The sequence below is a fragment of the Artibeus jamaicensis genome, unplaced genomic scaffold, assembly GCF_021234435.1.
Source record: "Artibeus jamaicensis isolate MK-2021 breed Jamaican fruit bat unplaced genomic scaffold, CSHL_Jam_final scaffold_847, whole genome shotgun sequence".
Lineage (NCBI taxonomy): Eukaryota > Metazoa > Chordata > Mammalia > Chiroptera > Phyllostomidae > Artibeus > Artibeus jamaicensis.
This window is the reverse complement of record NW_026522057.1, coordinates 845,393-861,013: the sequence shown is the minus strand read 5'-3', so window position 1 is coordinate 861,013 and position 15,621 is coordinate 845,393. Positions and strand designations below refer to the sequence as shown.

The 15,621-nt window shown below is 39.5% G+C and overlaps 1 protein-coding gene and 1 long non-coding RNA gene across 4 annotated transcripts in view; one reads left to right on the top strand and one right to left on the bottom strand.

Annotated features, from left to right (window-relative positions):
* Positions 1 to 1,372, bottom strand: part of IPP (intracisternal A particle-promoted polypeptide) — a 37,956-nt gene extending 36,584 nt beyond the window's left edge. Inside the window, exons 1-2 of one of the 3 annotated variants that reach the window (XM_053660405.1) lie at positions 1,212 to 1,370; positions 352 to 549 (exon numbers count right to left, since the gene is read on the bottom strand). The gene's annotated coding sequence lies outside the window, so the exon portion shown is untranslated. Of the gene's footprint in view, positions 1 to 351; positions 550 to 1,211 lie in introns of all 3 variants that reach the window. The other 2 variants (XM_037149507.2, XM_037149505.2) reach the window with 2 other exon arrangements.
* Positions 1,373 to 1,394: 22 nt separating this feature from the next.
* On the top strand, positions 1,395 to 13,140 carry LOC128626658 (uncharacterized). Its single transcript, XR_008390674.1, has 3 exons — positions 1,395 to 1,531; positions 11,555 to 11,674; positions 13,033 to 13,140. It is a non-coding gene; the product is annotated as an uncharacterized LOC128626658 (long non-coding RNA).
* The last annotated feature ends 2,481 nt before the right edge of the window (positions 13,141 to 15,621 follow it).

Here is a 15,621-nt window from a genome sequence, read left to right as displayed (position 1 = left end):
GATTATCATGACTACCTAGGAATTAATCTGAGAAATTTGAGAAGTTGCAAGGTGGCTGCTAAAACTTCACATCAGTATCTACAGAATGTCAATATAGTACATTTAACTGGCATATACATTTCTACTTAGAAATTTGACCTGCAGATATTATTAAACATGACCTGTCCATCAGCCTTTATTCTGTTCCAGATTTCTTCCTGTCAGCAGATTTTGTATTTAGGTGGTCTAATTACAAGGTATCTTCAGGGCATCAGGCACAGTCAATGGGCTAAAATGCTGCCTCCTACTAAAGAGTTCACGGAATATCTATTCACTGTGGTAGCAGCAAAGGCAGAAATTGTAATTTATTACCACGCTTCTTAGAACTACTGATACTCCTGGCTGGTGTGGCTCAGTGGATTGAGTTGCTGGCCTGGGAGCCAAAGTCACCCACTGGATTCCCAGTCAGGGCACACGCCTGGGTTGCAGTCCCGGTCCCTGGCTGGGGGTGTGCGAGAGGCAGCCACACATTGATGTTTCTCTCCTCTTGCTCCCTCCCTTACCCTTTCTCTAAAAATAAATAAATAAAATGTTAAAACAAGACTAGCATACTTCATCCCAAAATACACACGTGGTGTGACTGGATTTCCAATGGGAAAGAACATAATTTTGGGACATTGCACAGGGATGTAAGGGACCAGCACTGAGACTCAAACTTGAAAGACAGATTAGAGTATCCCAGAAGTTAAAAACAAACACAAAAACAAAAAGCCCTACGTTTGGTGGCCTTGCAGACCATGAAAGCTCTTTCAGAAAAGTGTCAGAAAGAATCCCAGGACCACCAAGTGTCAAAACACACAAGGCCACGAGACTCTTTGTGCTGGATTTGCGCGCAGGACCTGGGGAGTCAGTCCCCTTACGCTGCTGAGACACTGAAGGCGGATGAACACTCGGGCACCGCCTGAGGCAGGGAAGGCCTCTCAGTCGGGACTGGGGACAGCAGACTGGCCGGGGGCTGGGCCTTCGCACCCCCCGGTGGAGGCGCGGAGTGGACCAAGCTCCGGTTTTGGGGACAAAAAAAAAACACCAAAAAAACCCCAAAACCGAGCGGCGGGAAGGAACGGTTCCAGAGGCTCCTTTTCTCTTCTTCAGGGGCTCCGAGAGCCGGAGGGAGCCCTAGAGGAAATTCCCAGTCCCGGGAAAAACACACCCAGAACGCAGGCCCTCCTTACCCGCCGCTTCTCCTTCCCGCCGGCGCCCGCTCAGGCTCTGCGCTCACTCACGGGACCAGCACCCGGACGGAGGGGGCGGGGGAAACCTGCCTAGGATGTCGAGGTGGGGGCGATAGGGACGCGCGCGGTTGACCCAGGGGTGGAGGCGAGGCCTGGCGAAGATAGCCTCTCGGGCTTCACTCGCCCTGGACGGGTCTGCGCGTGCGCAGTGCTCTTCCGCTCTCCAGTAGCGACGTCCTTGCGGCTCCTGCGGCCGCCGCCCCAGGCTAGTGCTTGATTCCCTCCAAGAACCCTTAGGCTGCAAGCGAAACGTCCTGCCGGTGAGTCTGCTGGGCTCGTCCTTTCCATTCCACGGACGCTCTCTCCATTTGAGGGAGCCCGCGAACCTCAGTGCGAAGGAAAGACAGAGGCGAACATTCGGCAAGGCGCTTCTAATATTTTAACTTAATGTTATTGAAAGAAAATGGACGTACACATAATTAAAGGTGTACAATGTAATGATATATTTATATAGTTTCTCTCCATTCTTTACTAGATTCCGGCACTGTGAACGTATGTCTACTTTCAAGGAAGAAAAAACTCAAAATGTCTGGTTCTTTTCACTGAAGAACCTCGTATGTCACATTAATGGTTTTCAAGCTTTTTGACCCTAGCGCAGAGTGAACAAAAACATTCTACAACAAACCCAATAATACCACATATGTGTGTATGTAAATGAATATACCTGAAACAAAAACTTAACGTTTTTTAAATTTTATTTTTTAATTTTTATATTCAATATTATTTTGTATTAGTTTCAGGTGTGCAGCATAGTGGTTAGACAATCATGTGCTTTAACAAAGTGGCCCCTGGGTGATAGTCAATAACCTACCTGGCATCGTACTCAGCTGTAAACCATTACTGACAATATTAACAAAATTTTACACTTACTACCAGCAATACATTAAATTTCTATTTCTTCTTTTTGGTTGCATTATTAAAAATGCTAAAAATGAACCTATTATTAGGAAAAATTATCAACAACTTGGAAATGAGTGAAATAAATTGCTGGGTGCCCCTTCTGCATAAGTCCGGGCATTGTCTAGCAGAAGCTGGAATGATTTGAATCCATAGGGACCTCTGACTTTTTGTTGACTAAGTTATTTTACAAGAAAATTGATACTTAAAATAATTGTTGTCCACTCTGTAGAAAAGATACCCCAAAACACTACATTATTGACCTATCGTATATTAAATCATTTTTGCCTCTTTTAGCAAATTCATTTCAACATGTCTGATTTTTAGCAAATTTGTACAACATTCCTGTAACATTTTCCAGCTCCCTCATTAGTTAATAAGAGAAATATTGTTTTTGATATGTGTTTATTTATTTAAAAGACTTTATTTTATTTATTTACTTTTAGAGAGAGGGAAGGGTGGGAGAAAGTTGCTCTTCCTCTTCTCCTTCTGGTACCCCTATAATTCGGATATTGGAACGTTTAAAGATGTCCTGGAGGTTCCTATGCCTCTCTTCACTTTTTTGAATTCTTGTTTCTTCCTTCTTTTCTGTTTGGTTGTTTCTTTCTTCCTTCTGGTCCTCTCCATTGATTTGAGTCCCAGTTTTCTTTCCATCACTATTGGTTCCCTGTGCATTTTCCTTCATTTCACTTAGTGTAGCCTTTATTTTTTCATCTAGTTTACAACCACAATCAACCAGTTCTGTGAGCATCCTAATCACCAGTATTTTGAACTGTGCATCTGATAGGTTGGCTATCTTTTTTTTGCTTAAAAGTATTGGCTCTGGGGCTTTGATTTGTTCTTCTGTTTCAGCCATAATTTTTTGGCTTGGACGTGCCTGTTAGGTATGAGGGGCAAGCCAGTTGCTGTGTTGTGGCTATATGTGGGGGCGGGATCAGAGAGAAAGCAATGGCATTTGTTTTGCTCTCTCTCCGATTTCAGTCCCCTCTGCCGCTTCCCACAAGCAAACTGGGCCGTTCTGGTGCTGGTTCCCTGGTGGGTGGGCTTGTGTATGTTCTAGGACCCTGTGGGTCTCTCTAATGAACTCTCCTGTGAGGTTGGGAGTCTCTCCTGGCACCTCAATCCCCACAAATGTTTTCAATCGGTGCTTTTAGGCTTTATTTCCTGTCGCTGGGGCCCTGGGTTGCGAGGTCTGTCTCACTGCCCTTTTTTTGCCTGGTTTATCTGCGCACGAATATGTGTCCGCAATCAGCCAACCGCCTTGGGCCCCTCACTGGGTTGGGTCTGCTCATTTCCCCCCCACGCCCAGGTCTGCCAACCACCACTTTTTCCTGCTGGGACCCCTCTCCACCAGCCACTGACTCCATTGCTCTTACCAGTCTATATGAATTGTTCGTTGTTGGACTTCTGTACAGTTCAACTTTCTGTCTGTTCTGGTTGTGTTTTTGTTTCTAAATCTTTGTTGTTCTTAAATTTGGTTGTGTGAAGAGGCACAGTATTTCCACCTACGCCTCCATCTTGGCCTGAAGTTCCACTTGACAGTTTTGTTTCTTTCTTTCCAAGCTTATATCTTATATTTCATTTTCTTTTGTTTTACTTGGCTGGCTAAGATTTCCAGTGTAAGGTTGATCACGGAAGCAGTATAATGTAGGAATTAATGCGTAGAATTTTGAGCCAAATGCCTAAGTCCAAAACCTGGCTCTGCCACTCTGAGATCTTTAACTTTTAACTTTTCTTGTAGCTCATATTTTTTAAGCTAAACTATGTCTAATTATTTTACATCATTTAATTGTTGTAGGCTTAAATTTGTTAGTGTATGTAAACACTTCCAGAAGTGTCCAACCTTCTGGTGTCTCCAGGCCACACTGGAAAAAGAAGAGTTGTTTTGGACCACACATTAAATATATTGCAACATGTAATCACACACACCAAAAAATCTCATAATGAGACATGTGGGGTCTCTGCTCACAGAGTCCCCCCACCATGAGAATAAGTCTATCAAGAGATGGTCTGCTTGGGGAGGAAAAGTGGCCAATCTCTCAAAGGAGAAGGGCCAGGAACCTATTCCTCAATGGGCTTTTATTGGGTTTAATTTGCACAGGAATACAAGGTATATATGTAAAGCTCATTAATCATTGTGAGGCAGAAATGATTAAACAATAGATATCATCCAAAGAATTCTGAGGGCTTATTCTGAGTCAGGGTCAGATAGTTAAAGGGCCATAAAACTTTGGGAAATAAACTCACTTCATGCTTGGACCCTTATCATTTAAATTGAGGTTATTAGTAAAGTAGGTTTCATAGGATTTTATGCGTTCATTCTTAGGCCTGATTGCCCCAGGGAACCCACCCTTTCCAGAACAGGGCCACACACACCTCTGGCATTGTTTCAGGCTTCAGGCATTGTTTTAGGCTTAAGTCAGTCAAGGGAAGTAAGGAAGCCAAGAGATTAGGAGACTTCTGGGAGACTGAATGAGGACTCAGGCTATGTGAAAGCCAAGGGGCAAGGGTCCATCACCTCCTTTTTCTATAGCCCCCCAAGTCCTTCCCCACGGGCCCCTTCATGACCATACCTATCTTAGGTCGCCCTTCCTTTGAGGAATCTTACCTGTCATTGTCTAACCAGTCATCTGCCCAGGGCCAAGTAGGATGAAGTGAAAGGGGGAAGAGGTGGCGCCCCTACAAGGAAGATAAGTTTTGTCTCCTTAATGGCTTATGGTCCCAAGGTCCTTTTACTCAGCCTTTGCCATAGGGGATTACAGCTTCTGAAACCAGACTGGGTACTTCCCAACAATAAAGTTTTAAGTAAATTTATGATTTTGTGTTGGGCTGCATTCCTAGCCATCCTGAGCTGCTTGTGGCCCTTAGGCTGCAGGTTGGACAACCCTTCAGGTACCTGGTAACTATTAGCACTTTAAAATCATTAATAAAACAAAAATAATAATATCAAATATCCATCTACATTTTCACATTAAAGAACTGACTTTAGCTTTGTTGATTTTTTAATTACATCTTTGTTTCCTTCTTCATTACTTTGTTATAATATTTATTATTTCCTTACTTTAGCTATTATTGAATTTGCTTCTCTTTTTTTCGGTTTAAGTTTTTTGGTTGCTTAGTTCCTGACTTTTCCATCTTCCTTCTTTTAAAATATAGGTTTAAGGCTATAAATTTACCTTGTAAGTATTGCTTATAATGTAAACATGAATGGTACCTCCGTGAGTTAGACAAACAAAATAGCCCTGTAGGATATAGTTAGTGGTAGAGATAGAGCTGACTGGGAAAAAATAATTAAATTTCCTGGACAGTAGGGGTTAAAAGCTCAAGCTTTGGAATCAGAATACCTGAGTTAAACATTCAGACTGTTGCTTACTAGCTGTGTGTCTTTTGGCTAGTTACATGTGCTTTAATTTCTTCATTGGTAAAATAGAATAAATATCTACTTTTAGGTGGTTTATAAGCATTAAGTGAGTTAATACATATAAAGTATCTATACCAGTATCAGGAATAAATGTTATTTTTTCCTTATTTGTTTTGTCTTCATTGGTTGAAATTAAGTGACCATAAATTTATAGTGGCAGCAGTATACCCAGCTGAATGATTTTTCTTCAACAGTGCTTTGCAACCTGCCTGAATACAGAAACATAAACATCTGGATTGATCCAGAGCTCCAGAATTAAGGTTTGGCTATGTGGGTACCACAAAAAGAAAGAGGATCAAAGACCTTGAGGATTTTGTAAGATAGTGGTTGAACGGACTAAAAGAGTTACTCTCAAAAGTCCCAGAGAACTTGTTTAGTGGAACATGCCAGCCTGCTCAAAGCCCCAGATAAGTCTGTGGCTGAGGTCTACTCTTTGCTAAGATTCTTCTTTTGCCAACTTTTCTTTCTACTTTTACTGAGATGAACTGAGAAAGGAATAGAAAGGAGACATGATGGTGAACTTTATTTATTCATTTATTCAACCAATACTTAATGAGTATCAACAAAGCGCCACATTGGTCATGCACTTTAGATCATGGTGATATGGTAGTGGACAAAACAAAGTTCCTGCTCTTGTAGGTTTACATTCTAGTTGGGGAAGCAGAAAATGAACAAATGAATAGATTTATGTCAGAGGATGATAGTATTATGAAGAATAATAAAGGACAAGGGACTAGAACAGGTGTGTCGAACTCATTTTCACCAGGGGCCATATCAGCCTTGCAGTTGCCTTCAAAGGGCTGAATATGATTTTAGGACTGTAAAAATATAACTACTCCTTAAGTAGGGGCAAGGAGCTCAGTGCTGTCATTGGGTAGAAACAAGGTGGAGGGCCTTGTGTTTGCCACCTGTGGACTAGAGAGTGACATACTGGGGAAAGGGGTGTTGTTCTAGACAACAGTGTCAGCAAAAGCCTAAGAAAACATTTGACCAGAGGCCTGAATGGAGAGAGAGAGCCATGTAGAGACTTCTAGACAGACAGAAAAGTAAATGCAAAGGTTTTATCCTGAGCGTCGTATACTTAGGATGTTTAAGGAACAGCAAGGAATCCATCATTACTGAAGAAACAATAGCAAGGGGGAAGAAGGTCAGGATATTAAGGCAGACAGATAAGAAGCAGTATCATGTAGTGTCTTGTATACATAAGAGAGGCTTTGGCTTTTCTTTTGAGTGAAATAGCTATTCTCTTGTATGTGTTTTGCTGTTTTCATTTGTTTTGGTTTTTTGAACAACAAATGGTGGTTACCCATTTCTGCATATAAAAACCCAGTCAGGTTGTTTGAGATCACAGTCTTTTGAGTCCTTAAATAATAATTACATGTGCCCTACAGATCTGATTGTTGAGCAGTCAGATGGTGGAGGTTCTCTGGGGCCAGTTCTTCTGTCTATCCTAGGCATTCTTCTCCCATGTCCAGATCTCTCACCTTTTCCTCATATGTTGTTTGTAAACTTCAGTCCTATGTCATTGTGTCTCTAGGTAACCCTGAGAAACCATGAAAGACAGATTTGGGGAGTAACTGAGCAAGCAATTTGCAAGGCTAGGTGGATATGGTCATTGTGAGATGTGGAATTGTAGTCGTCCTAAGCAGTGGCCTATTCCAGGATATAACTTTGGAAGTAGATGGCGGAGAAGAAATAGGCATGAGTTACCTACTGTTAATAAATGTTTAAAACTAACATAAAATTTTCGAAAGTCAAGTTTATTGAGGTATAATTTATATACAATAAAATTCACCCTTTTTGAATGTATAGTTCTGAGTTTTGACAAAGGTATTGTGTTCATTCAGGTTATCCTTAAAGCAGATGGCCAATATCAAATCAAACATTCAAGGATTTTAGGGCAACACTTGTAAAAGAAATGAGGAGGGAACCAGGAAAGACTGCAATCACAATGCAAGCCTGATCCAAGTGAAAAAGAGAAGGCAAAAATGTTGAGAGTGTCTTTGAATGCTAGGAAGTCTAGGAAAGAACAGTAGGTAAGGCCTTTGGGAGTCTGAGCTCAAGTTGATCTTAGGACTTTTCACTTTGCACCTGCCTTAGTGTCCTTGCTGTGTCCAGTCATTGTCTGGGAATAGCCCATTGAAATGTAGCATTGGTTCAAATGTGGTGACAGATTTCTAGGTCCAGCAGATAGGGTCCTTGGTCAATTATACTCCCTGTAGTTGAAAATCTGCGAGGCACATTCATGTGACCATTCCAAGTTAAAGTCATATAGCCTACCACAATCAAGACTTAAATTATTCTCATCAATCCATAAACTAACATACCATATTTTGCTGTGTATAATGTGCACCCACATTTTTGGCCCAGACTTTCAGGAAAGAAATTTTTTCCCCTAAATATTTTATTTATTTATTTTTAGAGAGAGAGTAAAGGAAGGAGAAAAGGAGAGAAACATCAATGTGTGGTTGCCTCTCGTACCCCTTCTACTGTGGATCTGGCCTGCAACCCAGGCCTATGTCCTGACTGGGAATTGAACTGGCAACCTTTTGGTTGTCAGGCCAGCGCTCAATCCACTGAGCAATACTAGCTAGGGTATTTTGTTTTAATTTTTAAATTCAGTTATTTATTTATATTTAGAAAAAATTTGATTATTGTATTCCAAGGTTTTATTTTGCATACGGATATTATTTCTTTCTAGAGTTATACTTTTAACTCATAAGTATAAATAAAAGAATTAAAAACCTTTATGTAAATAGGGAATTAGTACTGCCCATGTATAATGTGCATCCTTATTTTTCCCTACAAAATTTGGGCAAAAACGTGCACATTATACACGGCAGAATACGGTAATTTTGAGGACTCGTTTTCTTTTATTTTCTAACCACAAGTATTTTCATTATCTTCAAAGTCCTTCTGCAAATTGCTTAGTAAACTTCTGGGACCAATTATCAGTTAACCTCAACAGTTTTCATTAATCACCGAATTCATCATGCCTAAAAGATGGATTTTCACTCCCAGTGGGCACTTCAAGAATCATAATCTTTGTAATATATAGTCCCTTTAGATATGGTGCATAGCCTTTTAGAGCCTCACATCAGTTAGTCATTGTTTTCTAAAGGGATGGGAACCTTCCAGATTTCTCTGGATGAAGTAGCTAATGTCAATTGTTAAGAGACATGCAGGTCTGAGTCATTATGAGCCACCACACACAGTAGCTGTGAGATGGTTGTACCAGCCTAGTTAAGAAGATCTGCACAGGGCAGCAACATTACAGGCTGTGCCCAATATCACATTCAATTTTCATAAAGCTCTATCAATTCTACTCTTTGATATTTCTGATATTCTGATTACCACTAGGTTAGTTCCCATTCCCTTTCATCTTTTCTTGCCTAAAAAACTGCAAGTCATCATCATCTCTTACGTAGATTATCACAATAGCAACCTAACCAGTTCCATGTTTTAGACCTTATCCACTCCAATCCATTCTCTACACAGCAAGTAAAATGATTCATATAAAACATAAGATGCCCTTTCATGATAGAAACACAGAACAAACTAGGAATAGAGGGAACTCCTCATATAGATTCCATTCTGATAAAGGGGATCTATAAAAAAGCCCTCAGCTAACATCATACTTAATAGTGAAAGACTACTTTCCCCCAGAGGTAAGGGATAAGATGAAGATGTCTGTTCTTACTACTTCTGTTGAACATTTCACTGGAGTTTTAGCCAGAGAAATTAAGAAAGAAGAAATAAAAGGCAACCGGATTGAAAAGAAAGAAGTAAAACACTTTCTGTTTGCAGATAACATGATCTTGTATAGAAAATGCTATAGAATCCATGCATAGAAAAACAGATTAGAACTAATAATTTAATTCAGCAAGGTTGCAGATACTAGGTCAGTATACAAAAATCAATTGTATTCCATACTCTAAAAATGAACAATCTGAAAATAAAATTAGGAAAGCAATTCCATTTATAATAGCATCAAAATATAAAATACTTAGGAATAAATTTAACAAAACTATGAGAGTTGTAACTGAAAACTACAAAATGTTGATATAAGAATGTTCAAACCTGTAGAAAGTTTTTATAAGAATTTATCTGAGCCCTGACTAGTGTGGCTCAGTGGAATGAATGCTGGCCTGTGAACCAAAGGGTCACTGGTTCAATTCCCAGTCAGGGCACATGCCTGGGTTGCAGGCCAGGTCCCCAGTGGGGGGCACATGAGAGGCAACCACACACTGATGTTTCTCTCCCTTTCTCCCTCCCTAACCCTCTCTAAAAAGATAAATAAAATCTTTTAAAAAATGAATTTATTTGAGTAAAACTGACAACAATGTGAGGAAACAATATCTCATATATTCCAGATAATGATAGTTTCTTTTATACATTTGGAATTAAGGAGGGATTATAAGGAAGATAACATTTCTTACATAAGGAGTATTGCTATCTTAATAATATTTTAAATATTTTGATCCATGAACACAGGATTTCTTTTCATTTGTTTAGCTCTCCTTCAATTTCTTTCAACCACGTGGATGAGAAGGTGCTGTAATAAATCTAACTAAAAGTAACCCCAGAGGGTGATCTGATTACAAATTCCTAACTGGGGAGGTCACGGTGGGTAGTAGGTAGCTTCTCAGACCTACAACTTCCCTTCTAAAAGGTTATCTTTGCCTTAAGCAACACTGTCTGTTGTTCTTGTGTATCTAGGGTAACAACACATCTTTGAAATGCCAGAGTAACCCTTTTTTTGGACCACTAGGAGGCATAACTACCCTCAAGGGAGTATTTAAGATCTTGCTTCCTGGTATTGTTGTCAGTTTTGGCTCAAATAAACTTTTTAAAAAGAATTTTACTCATTTATTTTTAGAGAGAGGGAAAGGGAGGGAGAAAGAGAGGGGGAGAAACATCAATCATTTGCCTCTCAGATGCCACCAAGCAGGGGCCTGGCCTGCAACCCGGGTACATGCCCTGACCCTCAGTCAAACTGGTAAACTTGGGGGTTGGGCGATGACACTCAGACCACTGAACCACACCAGTCAGGGCTCAGATAAACTCTTACAAAAATTCTCTATTGACATTTCTTACATAGACAGATCAAAAACGTAAATATAAGATCCCAAACTATAACATATTAGAAGAAAACATAAGCATAAATTTTCAGGACTTTGGTTTAGGATGGCTTCTCAGATACAACACCAAAAACACAAGTGACAAAAGAAAATAAATAAGTAAATTGGACTGCAACAAAATAAAAACTTTGTGCTTCAAAGGACGCCATTGAGAAAATGAAAAGATGACTAAATAATGGGAGAAAACTTGTGCAAACCATATATCTGATAAGGGACATATCTAGAATATGTAAAGAATGCTTCCAACTCACCCCCCCCATAACCAATTTAAAAGTGGGCAAAGGTTAACAATCATAAATTATGTTAATATACCCTTCATATAAGGTGAAGGAAATGGCACTTTACCTGTGATTTTTCTCCCCAAATCCACAACTCCAGTCTAATTATGAAAAACACATCAGACAAATTCCAATAACAGAGCATCCTACAAAATACCTGACCAGTATGCCCCAAAACTCTCATGGTCATCAAAAACAAGGAAAGTCTAAGCAACTGTCACAGCCTAAGGAAAGATGACAACTAAATGTACTATGATATTTTGGATGCTATCCCAGAACAGAAAAAAATAATTAAGTAAAAATTAAGAACTATGAAAAAACCATAGAATTTAGTTAACAATGTAAACATTAGCTCATTAATTATTAAAAATATACCATACTAATGTAAAATGTTAATAATAGGGGAACCTGAGTGTGGGGTATATGAGAACTCTGTTCTCTCTTCTATATCTGTTCTAAAAATATAGACTTTTAACATTTATTTTATTATTTTTTAAATTCTCATTTGAGGGTATATATATATGCATATATATATATTTTTTTTAGAGAAAGAAGATGGGAGAGAAGAAGCAATAGAGAGAGTGAGAGAAATATCGATGCAAGAGAGAAACACTGATTGGTTTCCTTCTGAATGCACCCCAGTTGGGGATTAAACCTGCAACCTAGGTAGGTGTCCTGACTGGTAATTGAACCTGTAAACTTATGGTGTATGGGACAATGATCCAATCAACTGAGCCACGTGGCTGGGGCTATAGTTTTTTCTTTTTGAAAACATTTTCACATATTTATTTTTAGAGAGAGAGGAAGGGAAGGAGAGAGGGAGAGAAACATCAATGTGTGGTTGCCTCTCATGTGCCCTTCCACTGGGGACCTGGCCCGAAACCCAGGCATGTGCCCTGACTGGGAATTGAACCTGCCATCCTTTGGTTTATAGACCTGCACTCAGTCCACTGAGCTACACAAGCCAGGGCTATAGTTGTTTTTTTTTTTAATGAGCAAAGGATTTGATTTTGCATCCTCAAAGAAGATACACAAATGGCCAATAAGTACATGAAAAGATGCTCAACATCATTGGTCATCAGAGAAAGGCAAATCAAAACTACAAGAAGACCCCTGGCTGTAGTGGATCAGTGGATTGAGTGCTGCTCTGAAAAGCAAAGGGTCGTTGGTTTGATTCCCAGTCAGGGAACATGTGTGGGTTGTGGGCCTGGTCCCCAGTAGGTGGTGCATGAGAGGCAAACATGCAGTGATGTTTCTCTCCCTCTTTCACTCCCTTCTCTTCTCTCTAAAAATAAATAAACAAAAAAAATTTTTAAAGCTACTAGAAGATACTATTTTAAGCCCACTAATCTGGCTAAAATTAAAAAAAAAATACAGACAATAGCAAATGTTGGTGAGGATGTTGGTTCAAAGACTTTGAACCCCTCATTCATTGCTGGTGGAATTGTAAAATAGGGCAGCCACTGAGGGAAAAGTTTGGCAATTCCTGAAAAGTAAACATGGGGCTGCCATATGACCTAACAATTCTACCCCTGGTTATATACTCAAGAGAAGTGAAAATACGTGACCACAGAAATGGCTATAGCAGTATTACTGGTAACAACCCAATGGCCATCAGTTGATGGATGGATAAACAAATGTGTTAACAGCCACACAGTGGAATATGATTTGGCAATAAAAGAAAATGAAGTACTGATACATGCTACAATATAGATGGACCTTTGCAAATATTTTGCTAAGTCAAAGAAGCCAGTCACAAAAGACCACATATTGTATCATTCCATTTATATGAAATATGTAGAATTGGCACATCTGTAGAGATGGAAATTAGATTTGTGATTACTAGGAGTTAAGGGGAGTTAGTGAGAAGGGATTGGTAATAGGTACAGCATTTCTTCTGAGAATAATAAAAATGCTCTAAAATTAGATATGGTGCCCTGGCTGGTGTGGTTGGTTGGAGTATTGTCTGATAACCGAGGGGTTGCGGGTTCGATTCCTGACCAGGGTACATATCTGGGTTGCAGGTTCTGTCCCTGGTCCTGACGCCAGCGATCCCCAGTCTGGGCACATACAGAGGGCAGCTGGTGATGCTTCTCTCTCAAATGATGTTTCTCTGTCTCCCTTCTTGCCTCTCTTCCCCTCTCTGTGTAAAAGCAACAAAGAAAATGTCCTCGGGTGAGGCTAAAAAAAATTAGATAATGGTGAAGGTTGCATAACTATGTAACTACACTAAAAACCATTGAATTATATATTATAAAAGGGTAAATTTGATGCTATGTGAATTATATCTCAATAAAGCTCTCATATAAAAAAAGGATTATATTATTCCTGTGCTCAGAACTCTCCAGTGGTCCATTTCACTTAAAAAGTAAAGTCTTCAATTGTCTAAAAGATCCTACAGGATCTGCTTCTTCATTTGATCTCATCTATGGCTCTCTCTGCGTTCACTCTGCTTTACTCTCTCTGGCTTCGTTGCTGTTCTTCATACCATCAGCACATTTCCTGTCTGGGGTCTTGCATTTGCCTAGGTCATTCTTCTCCAATGTATCTTCCTGTCTCATCTCTTCAGATATTTTTCAAATTTTACCTTCTTGGTGAAGCCATCCTAACTTGCCTCCCTCCCTCAGAACTCTCTTTCCCAGTTCCCATCTATACTTTTCTCCATATCACTTATTTATAGTTGACATACTATAAATATTAGTTACGTGTTTATTGGCTGCCTTCCCACATCCAAATGTGGAAGCAGGTATTTTTCTGTTTTGTCAGTCCTGTATTTTTCAGTACCTAGAACACTGGCTAGCACGTGGGAGATACTCGATAAATATTTATTAGATGAATGAATGAATAACATTTTATTCTTTTGCCTCACGTTTATCCCTGCTCAACCCATCTTCTACCTGCAGGTCAGAGTGATCTTTTTACATGTAGAATTATATCAAACCCTGGCTTAAAATCCTTTAGTAGTTTCCTCTCATGTTCAGGAAGAAGTATAATGAATTATTTAAGAGTACAAGTCAGCTTTAGAGTGCCTAGGTCCAAATCTACTTTAATACTTACCGGTAATGTGCCTTTGTACAATTTATTTAACCTTATTGGTAAAATAGGAATAATTAGAGTGCCTATGTATTAGAGTTATAGTAATTAAATAATTATACACATGTAATATTGCCTAGATAGTAGCCAAATCCATCACTTTTTAAAATAGTTTGCAGACTGTTAATTTAAAAAATTCTACTTTTTTATCATTCGCTTACTACCAGTGATCCTTCTTCTGTAAAGAAACTTCCCACATCATCTCTTTGGTTACCCTAAAGTATATTTTAAGTGTTGAAGATACAAGATTGATGCATATTGTCATTTTTCAGTTTTCAGAGTCATGGTTCAGGGCTCTGACAACCTCCAAAGGTGAACAAAAGAGTACCTTCTGGCATCATTATGAAATCATAGACCATCTTGACATTTTTTATCCCAAGCCTGGAATCAGCCATTTCTCCATGGAGCTCTAGATACTATTTTATTTTAAAGATCTAACTGGCTTTATTCAACAGTTCATGAATTGGTCAGTATCCCATCCAGTAAATAGGTGCTACCTAATGGCAAATGGTATTTAGAGATCACAATCTGGACACCAGAGGGAGCTAATTGCTACTGGATTCGAGCACATACAATTTTTTAAAGAGATTTTGAGTTAGTATACAGTTAGGATAATATCACTGTTTTCCTTGGAAGATTACGTTAAAGACTAGAGAATGAAAACTTTCTAATTAAGCAATCTTCTTTACAATGAAATAGGCTAAATTTATTAATCAGAAGTGATTATTTTGTCCTTCTCTCTCTCCCTACCCCCTCTTTTTCTTTTCTCCTTCCTTCCTTCCTTCCTTCCTTTCTTCCTTTTCCCCTTAGAAATAATAGTTTGGATTGGAAATAAGGAGTAGAGAAGAAAGATGGTTTGATAAGAGCCAGCTTTTAGGTTGGAGCAGAAAATTTGCTGTAGAATTATCAGAGGCACAGACCAAACAGAATTTTTCATAATAGCCAGAAGAAATGTAACACTGAAATGCAGAGGAGATAGAAAACAATGCAGTGGTTCTGTAAATGAGGTGGCTATGGGAGGAAAGAAGGATTGTTACCGAACAGCAATCGGGGTCCTGCTGTCCACTGGCACCATCTAGGCCACACGTGGCAAACACAAGGCCCTCTGGCTGAATCCAGACCTCCACCTTGTTTTATCCAGCCTGGCACCTTGTTTATACCTAGTGGCAGTGCCAAGCTCTCGTTTAACTGTTAAGGAGTAGTTACATGTATACAGTCCTAAAATTACATTCAGCCCTTTGAAGGCAACCTCAAGGCTGATGTGGCCCCTGGTTAAAATGAGTTTGACACCCCTGATCTAGGCAAAATTCCAGAGGCAAAGGTTTGGTGATAAAGGAAAGGAGTCTTTTATTTTTGTCTTTATTGTATTTTTCTATTACTATTTAGTTCCCTTATACACTCTTCCCCTCCAGCAATCACCATGCTGTTGTCCACGTCCATGAATCCAAAGGAAAGGAGTCTATTTAAAAACTTCACAGTTTTGAAATAACAGCTTTCCACATGAATCAGTCACGCCTATC